The following is a 9,418-nucleotide window of genomic DNA, read 5'->3' as shown; positions in this document are numbered from 1 at the left end:
AAAAAAACTACTTTCAATAAACAAAACTGCTTTAAACCTATCTCTAAAATACCACTGCATTCCCTAAGCTCCAACATAATAGAAAACCGAAAGGAACTTCTAAGTTTGTGCAATAAACAAATGTAAAATAAAGTTAAAATAACACGATGTTTGCAAGTTCGAGTTTCTTCCAAGTCCACTTAACGCACAGATAGATTAGGTTAATCGGGATTTGACCTACAGTTTCAAAGTGTGCCTCGTATCGAATCCGTAACCTCTTGATTACAAGGCTCCGACGTTACCACTACGCCATCGGGGCAATGACCAAATGTACGGACGTTTTTAATGAAACCACAATTTGTGTACAAATTTACAAAATCATTGACGCAATCATAATCAACTGTCTATTATTGATTATTTGGTTTATTTTAATTAGCTTTCTGCTACTTTATCTAATCGCGATGAAGATGAGTGATGTGATGAAACTGATGAAAGAACACTCACAAAGAACATGCCCAGGCTGGAATTCGAACGCGGGACCCCTGACTCTATAGCGCGCTGTATCTACTTCAGTTAAGTTGTAAGGTTGATTTGAAGCATTTCTTTTATTCACGAAGTTATTGAAAATCGATAATCCAGGACAGAGTTCGGTAATCAAGAGCGGGTATATCCAGCGTGGTAGTGGGGATCGAACGACTTAATACAAAAGAGAGTCCGCCGAGTGGTTAGAGTTGTAGAAACGCGATTTGACGCCGAGGATTCGGGGTTCCGGTCCCGGCCTGGACATCGGGGGGACGCCAAGGGTCGGCCACGTCGCATACAAAATCAGGCTGCCCATCCCGTCAAAATTCAATGGGGAAACTTTGCGACAAAAATGAAATAAAAGTGTAAGATAATTTTTCTTTGAAAACATGATCCCACCTAAAGTTTTGGCAGCCACACCGGAAGCTGTGGCGTCACCCACAGCAGGACATAAGTGTTTTTTTTTAGGGGGGGAGCAAGGAGACATGTGTGTTTTAGGGGGAGCACGTATCAGATCAACTTCTCATCTATTCGTTAATCTCATCGTTGTGACAAGTCAGCGTGAAAGAACAGCGACGGAAAATTATAAAAATGCACACAAAAATGGGGATCAGGTGTGAAACGTTGCTACTTGTAGTCTGTCAACACAGCGAGTTTAGTTTCTATCACACCCTCTAAAATAATAAACAAACGCCGAATTCAGTCAGTCGAGGAGGGTATAAGAACAACTATAGATAAGGTGAACAAACGCTCCGAGAACTACGCCCAGATTGCGAAACGAAACAAAACCACGAGGAGGTACGAAAGTAAAATAAGCCACCCTGATTCAATCTCCCTCCAAAATATTTCTGAAGCCTGCATAACGAATTTTCAACACAGACGTCATAGCCTTTTAGTTGCTGGAGGGGGTATCATGCCTTATAAAATATGTCAATACATTTATATCTACATCATACATTTTATTTTCCAGATTGGGGGACGTGTCCCTGCTGCCTCCCCGCTAACCACGCCCGTGTCAATGAAACCTAATATTGTAAACCATTTCCAAATGGAAACCGAAAGCAGAAGTCTAAGGTTCGAGTCCCGGCTCTACCGTAGGAAAAACGCTAATGGTAGTCCATAATAAAAATCCAACAAATTCATCGAATGTCCCCAACTAATAAATAATGTTCAATGTATGAACTACTGGGCCGAGCCAACCACGGCACAACATTTGTTATTCTGTCGCTTTCCTGCAGCTCTATGTGAACGCAACGATGAAAATGAATGATGCTCCTTTCCCCACCGCGGGACTTGAACCCACAATCATTGGTAGCGAAATTACCAGTCTAGCAGCAACGTGCTAGATTACTAATGGTCTCTTTGAAATACATTTGGGATACAACACTTGTTCGAAATCCAAGAACATTTGAAGCCCGTACAGAGAAAATTAAGTCTCCAACAATAAAAATATTTGAACTTGTACGCTGTAGCACCGAAATAAAGTGTTCTCCCAGAAAAAAGAGCGATACATAAATAAGGAATAAGTTATTGTTGCATTTAACCCTAGAATAGGAATGCCCAACGTAACAACAAAAGATGGAATTTGAGCTACTTCTGCGAGTTTTGTCGGAAACAGCAGAAACTGTCTTGTCAACAATGTAATACCCAAACGCGCGCGTAAGCAAAGTTATGGTCACAGCCATGGGAAAAAGAACACTCCCACGCAGGAACAAAAACACTCGTTGGAAACTGTCCAACAAAAACTTGAATGAAAAATGTGACTGAAAAGTAAGTACTTACCGTTAAAAGGGTATCTTTCGGATTCGCCCGTGGAATGTACAGCCGGTACTTGGAATATGGGTGGGGAATGTACTAGAGGAACGTCGGATAATGGTCCCTTCCAACCTATCACTGTCACACCCAGACTAAAACTACGATTGCACAGCGACCACGGTGCTTACCATGAGCTACTCCCCTCAACTTCCCCCTCCCGCCACGGAAAAGGTGAAGTGTTGCAGACTCACCGCGTCGTTTAAGAACCAACTTCAATGAAGGCCTTGGATCGCTCGCTGGCCGACGTGGCTATGCAAATAATTAGATTACAGAAAATAGCAATCGGAGCGTCTAAAACTTCTACATTTCTTCTTCACCCGCCTAACCGCTGCTAATGTCTTTCCACATCATTTACCATACTTGTTTCGAAACTGAGTTAGCACTGAATCCAGTTGCTGTATGATAGAGTATGTCATTGTTGCCATGTCTTATGAACATAATCCATGAGGTGACGATACGATGCAGATTGCTTATTCTCCCTCTCTGCTTCTCCATCTTCTCTATCAAACCCTGTTTCTCTGCCTCTTCCTGCCTTCTTCCTCTTTTACAGCCGCCCTCTGTGGCGGCATGGGCGTCCGGAAGGGAGGGCAACTCCCCTGGAAAATGAAAGTCAACCAAAAATTATGTATTTCACACATAAAATTTCATTTTAGCCACAATAATATGTGTTAATTATTGCATGAACACCATAAATTCAAATTTAAGCAATGTTTTTTTTAGGGAACAACACTCTTTTGGGGGAAAATGTGACTTGTTTGCCCCCTGGAAAAAAATACCTTCCTTGCCCTTCCCTGGAAAAAATCCTGCGGACGTCCATGCGTGGCGGAGTAGTTAGCACAGAGGGTCACTACGCCAAGGGTCCCATGTTCGAATCCCGGCCTGGACATGGGTGTTCTTTGTGAGGGTTTCTTCATCAATTTCATCATATTTTGTCCCTTCATCTCTCTCTTTCTCAGATTTTTATATTTCTAACCTTTCTATCTTCCCTGTTTTTATCTCTCTCGTCCTCTACTCTCTCTCGTCCTCTACTCTCTCTCGTCCTCTACTCTCTCTCCCTCTCTGACCTTTTCTCGGTTCCTTTTCTTCATTTGTCTCATGTCTTTATTTCCTTATTTTTCTCTCTCCTATTTTTGTCTCCGATTCTCCTTCAAGTGTTCTCTGTCTAACAAAATTTCTCCTGTAGGCTATTTTACTTGGTAAGAGATGACTACGCTGGGTCCACCCTTGCCAACCTGGTGGCGACGTCTCGGAAGTAAACTAAGTAACTCATAAGTCCCGGCATTAAACTAAGTAAGTATATGTGAATATAAAAGTTACATATTGTAAAACAATACATCGTAGTGAACATATGTTTTCAACATGAAATATTACTCCTCTCATTAATTTCTTAGGTGCTCATATGACCTCTGTCTATCGCAAGTAGACTAAAAAAGGCGCGCAATTCTTGAACGCAACGTTCGAGTTATCGCTTTCAACGGATATCCTGAATTCGTTTCCTGTGGTTCGAAACCTATCGCAAAGCCCATTGCCATGTGACCTGGTTTTCACATTTCGTTCTATATAACGAAACTGAGCTAAAATACACGAGGTGCGCTTCTTAGTTTTTTAAGAAAATGCAAATCAGAGAGTAAATAAATTCCAAACTGCTTCCTGTAAACCTTCATCAAAATGTACCCTTTCAAGAAATCCTTCCATATCAGACTTGAAATACTGTCGAATCAACTTCATCAATTATAATTCATCCCCTTGTTGTGATTAGTCAAAAACTGAAGAAAAGAGATGTTAAATAATAAAAAATCAAAACTTGATTATCGATGTGTTCTCGTGTATGAAGTACATTCCAAAAGCGTACTCAGGATATTATTTTGGACACTGTTCGAAAGAGAGTTTTACGAGGTACAATTGAAAGTTGGCTTCATTATTTCAGCCCAGTTCTGATCCCAGGTGAATAAAGGAGCCCACATTATAGGGTGCAAAACTCTTGTCTTCCGATAAAACACTCAACCGACCGATACTCATGCCACCCGATAGTTCTGCAAAGCTATTCTGATTGTTCTATTACACCGTGTCTGAATGTTAACTTGACGTATCATACGCATAAATGCATACATTTATTCAACTAGTCTTTCCCAATATTTTATCTGAGTGAAACAAACATATTGTGTTGCTGTCTACAGGGAATGCAACGTGCCACTTGGCCTTTTGGTAACTTAATAACTCTAGGTCGATCTCTCTCTCTCTCTCTCTCGCTCTCTCTCTCTCTCTCTCTCTCTCTCTCTCTCTCTCTCTCTCTCTCTCTCTCTCTCTATCTTCCTCAAACTTTATTTAAAAGATAAGAAAGCACGAGCGAGATAAATTTCGGCTTAATGATACACATACGATATGAGTCAATCCACCTTCTCACTTCTTATGACGACGAACTATATCGCAATTGGTAAACATACACGTTTTGCGTTCATAGATAAAGCATATCTAAATTGCAGTTTATATATGGATTACCATAGAACTTTGTCGTGATAAAGGGGAAGCATTTAGCTACCAGTAATAAAAATTTGTAATGTGTTACTTGTCATGGTAGTCTCTAAGTAATACTACCCTTTTGTACGTACCAGTCGAGAAAATTATTAAAAATGCATTTCTGCTTTATGCTCAGATAGGCTAATCGGGACTAGATCTATAGTTTAAAGTGTGATTCAAAGCCGTGTGCAATGGTGGCTCAATCGGGTGTTGAACCCGGGACTTCTTGATTACAAGGCGACAAACTTTGCCCTGTATGTGCATCGTTCGCATGGAAGAACACAATTTTGTTTCGTATTTTAACTATGTTTTTTTTCTGTCTGTTCATGTTCACAACTATTTGCATGAATTATGATTGCATGTAATCTAATCAGACCAGATTTATTGCGAGCGGGGAGGGCTTGGGGGTACAGACCCGGGCATCCATTTTCAAAGAGTACAATTTGCTTTGAAAGCGGCCACGAAATGACTTCATAAATCCAAGTCTGCGTATTATTATTATTATTTTAAGTGTAAACACAACGAATCACTGATGCAGTAGCCAGAAAGGTATATACGTTTTATTCTGTTTGTTCTTTCATATGTTCGATCGTCGCGATAAACCTAGAGAAATAAACAACGACGAGAAATACAGACATGGAAATTAAAATCTTCGCCGTGCTTCGTGCAATTAACGCGTTCGGGGAATAAATTACGAGAACATAAAAACAAGTGAAAAATATCCTAAACAGAACTAAAACGAAACACTCGAATGTGTGAACAAGTCTACGAACGGACGTTCACCTAGAATGCGACTTGGCTCTAAATTCTTGCAGTTGACCACACTGCGCTGTAACCAAGGGGACGTGGCCGTTTTCGTTCAGTTCACTCAGGTTTTACCGTTAACAAGGCGCGTTTTCTTGATCAAAAACCAGACTGCACATGGGTCTTCCCTTTGAAACAACAAGTTACGGGGAAGGTCGAATGCTCTGCTGGTGACGTGTGGGTAACAATGCACCCCTGCCGTTAATTAGCGAGTTTATAGTTTGACTGAAAGGTCGCAGTCTGTAGTTAATATCTACGCCAATAAAAAATAATCTTGTTTCGTGATACGCTAAGAAAATACGCCGCACTTACTGAAATTACGTCGTGGTGGCAATGTCGAAATATTGATTACCTTCGGGTGCATCGAATTGAAATGATACGCAGCTGAAGGAGTGATGTACAATTCTATTAGTTTGTTAGTCGTGAAGCAGAGGGACCCAACCCAATGTAGAATCAATTGAGCATACAATGTTAATTGAACATTACCAGATTACCATTGTCTTAGTGCAGAGGTGCCAACTTAAGATAAATTGGGAGGGCATGGTAAATTTTATGGAGGGCAATATCGGCATAAACAATACTTTATATGTGTAAATATTAAAAAAATGTGTCCCACGTGAATTTTTGGGGGGCAGAAAGTGCCTTGCCCCCCCCCCCAAAGTCTGCGTCTGTGGTCTAGTGCTTAGTGCGTATCTATTCTAACACTACGATTCGAAAGAAACTTCCCTTAGGTGGTGCACGGTGCTGCTGCAAACGTCTCGTTGCATCCTCCATGCAATCTCTCTCCCTTTCAAGCGTTCATTGGTCGAGCATTTGTCTGTGGTCGAGCCCTCTCAAATCGCCACTTGCCGAGAATACTTGTTTTCGTTCGATTGTTCCACAAATTCCTGGGACTGAGTAGATCTCATCAGTTCATTATGCATCCTCATTGCCGCGGTCAACAGCGACATAAAATAACCTAAACAAAATCGCAGTTAAACTAATGATACGAACAAGCAGCATTAATTAAATCGACCAATCATAAAGATGCTTCCACTGTAAGTTGGGTAAAATGGAGACTAGTTCTGTTGGAAAACGCTTTTACAAACGAAACAAAAAAAAGAAATCGGATTTATGAAATTTTACATTTTCAAAAACAGGTTTTCGGTTTTCTAAAAACCCGGTTTCTACAGTACTAGCAGAGACGCTGGCAAAATCTGTAATTCACTTTTTAGTGAATGTAGACCAACAACATACACCCCCCTTTCATTCCGTCCCACAGAGTGCAAAAACAATACAGAAAGTCTGCAAAATCGACGATCGAGAACATAATTTCGATATTCCTACAACCTCGATTCAGATATAACCAAGTAGCCAATCTCGACAGAGTACGTGGGCTAAGTATAAGGACGTTGCTTGGACCTGCCTACATGTGTTTATATATATTAATTATTATGGAAACAGCAGAGCATGTGTGCGTGTGTGTGGGACTGATACAAGGCTAACTGCCACTTGTCCTGCCTTGCTCTGGATTCCTGTCCGATCGCTTTCATGATAACAGAATATTAGTAATATATCCACGGATCCTCATCATGACTGGTTTCAACGTAAATAGAAACACAAAAGCTCGCTTTGTATCATGTTGCTACTTAGTAACTGACCTCACGCATATACTTATCAATGGGAAGGCCTCATTGTGGCGGAATCACTAGGATTGGTACAAAAATCGAGACGAGAATGACGTCAAACCCTTTGAAACGAAGCAGATACCGAGACGATCTTGTGAAATCGAGACGAGAACAAGAACAAACCTCTCGAGACGAGACGGAGAGCGAGACAGAGAGGAGGCCGAGACTCAGGTGTGATATTTGAAAAATTTATCTAACCAAATTTGTTTTGCTATGCGACTTCTTCAAACATATCAACCAGCCAGTTGTGAACCCATTTGGGGAAACTGTGAACATGTGCTGCGTGGTTGCATATATTCACGATAAAATTTCTGTTTTCGAGGGCTCGTAGCGTCGAAACGAGGCGTCAAACAGAAAAACCTTTTTCAAGAAATGTAGCTTTCTTTAATGGCCTCTAGCGCTCCAAACGCCTGTGTGGTGGCACATACATTCTACATGCAATTCATGCTATACAATTTGTATATTCGAGACGAGACGGGGATAGGCGTAACTTGGCGGGGGCACGGGGTATCCAATATTTTCAGGTTAAAATTTAGAAGGAAATGGTGGTACTTTTGTTAACCTCCTGGGATTCGAGGTGTAATGACTAATGAGTAATTTTTATGATTTCACAAATGTAGCAGAAAAATAGTCCTGGGTGCTATTTGTATGGGACGAGACCTATTAGTAGAACAAGGCAGGCATTTATAACCAGAGACTCTCTCAAATCTCAGTCTCGCCTCCATACCATTCCTAATTTATGGTTGTTTGAAAATGATTTTTAGAAAATACACGATTTTGTCTAAATCTGCCCCTCGTAGGCCAAGAAAATGAACAGAATACATTCTGTACTTCCACCCCTAAATTTTATTGGTGCAGCCAAACGAGAAATGCATTTTTAATAATTTTCTCGACTGGTACAAAAGGGTAGTATAACTTCGAGACTCGAGACAAGACCGAGACTTTCACTTCGAGAGTGAAACGAGAACGTGACCAGCATTTGCTTCCTCGTTCTCGTGTCGATATCATCCCTAGACATGACGTGCCCTCAATGTGATTCAGGTTTGACTATAAATAGAAGTAACTCAGAATTATGTCACTCGGTTCGAGGGTTTGTGTTTTGGTTACTTTAATTGGAACAGAACAGGCGCATGTCCAATTACTGCGTTCCACATTGTACGAATAAGTACTGTAGAAGATTACGTAACACCAGTGTGGTATTTAAGTGGCGAAAAATTCCAGTAATACTTACTCTTGAAGCATCAAAAATTAGCAACCAAAGAGCGGGATGCAGAAACCAGAGTCCTAACACGTCGCGAGAATCGGTTGCTAAAATATGCTGATAGCACCAAACTTAACACTCCGAGGGGGAACTTTCCTCAATGCGTATTCAAATATATCATCATGATTAACAGAAGATAACATAATGGAGATGAATTCACGCCAGGAATATGAAATTTCAAGCTACAATTTAGACTTAGTAGCAATAGGTAAAGGTAAAGCTCCTCTCCCCCCCCCCCTCTCCCGCACATTGCAACGTACCGTGAATGCATATGGGACGGTTTGGAGATAGGAACAAACATATTCATTATTTATGGAGGTGATGTGTGATCAGCACCACACTCCGGCCGCCTTTGTCCATCCTTTCCCTCCATGTACCCACTTATTAGAGATTGGGTGCCCAGAGTCGGCCCATGAAGGGGCATTACTGCAAAAATCCCGATCTACAATCGCCCAACATGGGTCTTCCGTGTAGCAGTCAAACGCCATACCTACTTGACCACCGTGACTCAATAAGGGGTACAGTTCCCGCCACTGGAAGGTCTATTGTGCGCTGAAAAACCATGGCAGCCATCACGTGAGTACTTCCATCCCCATGCTTGGTCGGTCGATGATTGGACCAGACATACAGGCCAAGACGACTTAATGGCGGGAAATGTACACCCAACGGCAAAATAAATAGTAGGCGAATTGTCCATCTTCATTTTCTGTGTCTGGTTTCCAAAGTGGGAGGATCATTAACTGAAATAAAAACGTCAATAAGTAGGAGAGGATAATATATTATTCATATGAAAAGAATTCCATATTTTAAAACAACACAGGAAGCAGAATAAGAAACAATGAAAATAGTGATG

The 9,418-nt window shown here is 41.1% G+C and overlaps 1 protein-coding gene across 4 annotated transcripts in view; it reads right to left on the bottom strand.

The window, feature by feature from the left end:
• Positions 1–2,437, bottom strand: part of cib (thymosin beta cib) — a 62,493-nt gene extending 60,056 nt beyond the window's left edge. The window contains exon 1 of one of the 4 annotated variants that reach the window (XM_083119132.1): positions 2,284–2,437. The gene's annotated coding sequence lies outside the window, so the exon portion shown is untranslated. The remainder of the gene's footprint in view (positions 1–2,283) is intronic. The other 3 variants (XM_083119134.1, XM_083119130.1, XM_083119131.1) reach the window with 3 other exon arrangements.
• Positions 2,438–9,418: the final 6,981 nt, after the last annotated feature.

Source organism: Lepisma saccharinum, chromosome 3, assembly GCF_977018435.1.
Source record: "Lepisma saccharinum chromosome 3, izLepSacc3.1, whole genome shotgun sequence".
Lineage (NCBI taxonomy): Eukaryota > Metazoa > Arthropoda > Insecta > Zygentoma > Lepismatidae > Lepisma > Lepisma saccharinum.
Note: the sequence above shows the minus strand (reverse complement) of the source record. Positions and strands in the feature narration are given on the sequence as shown.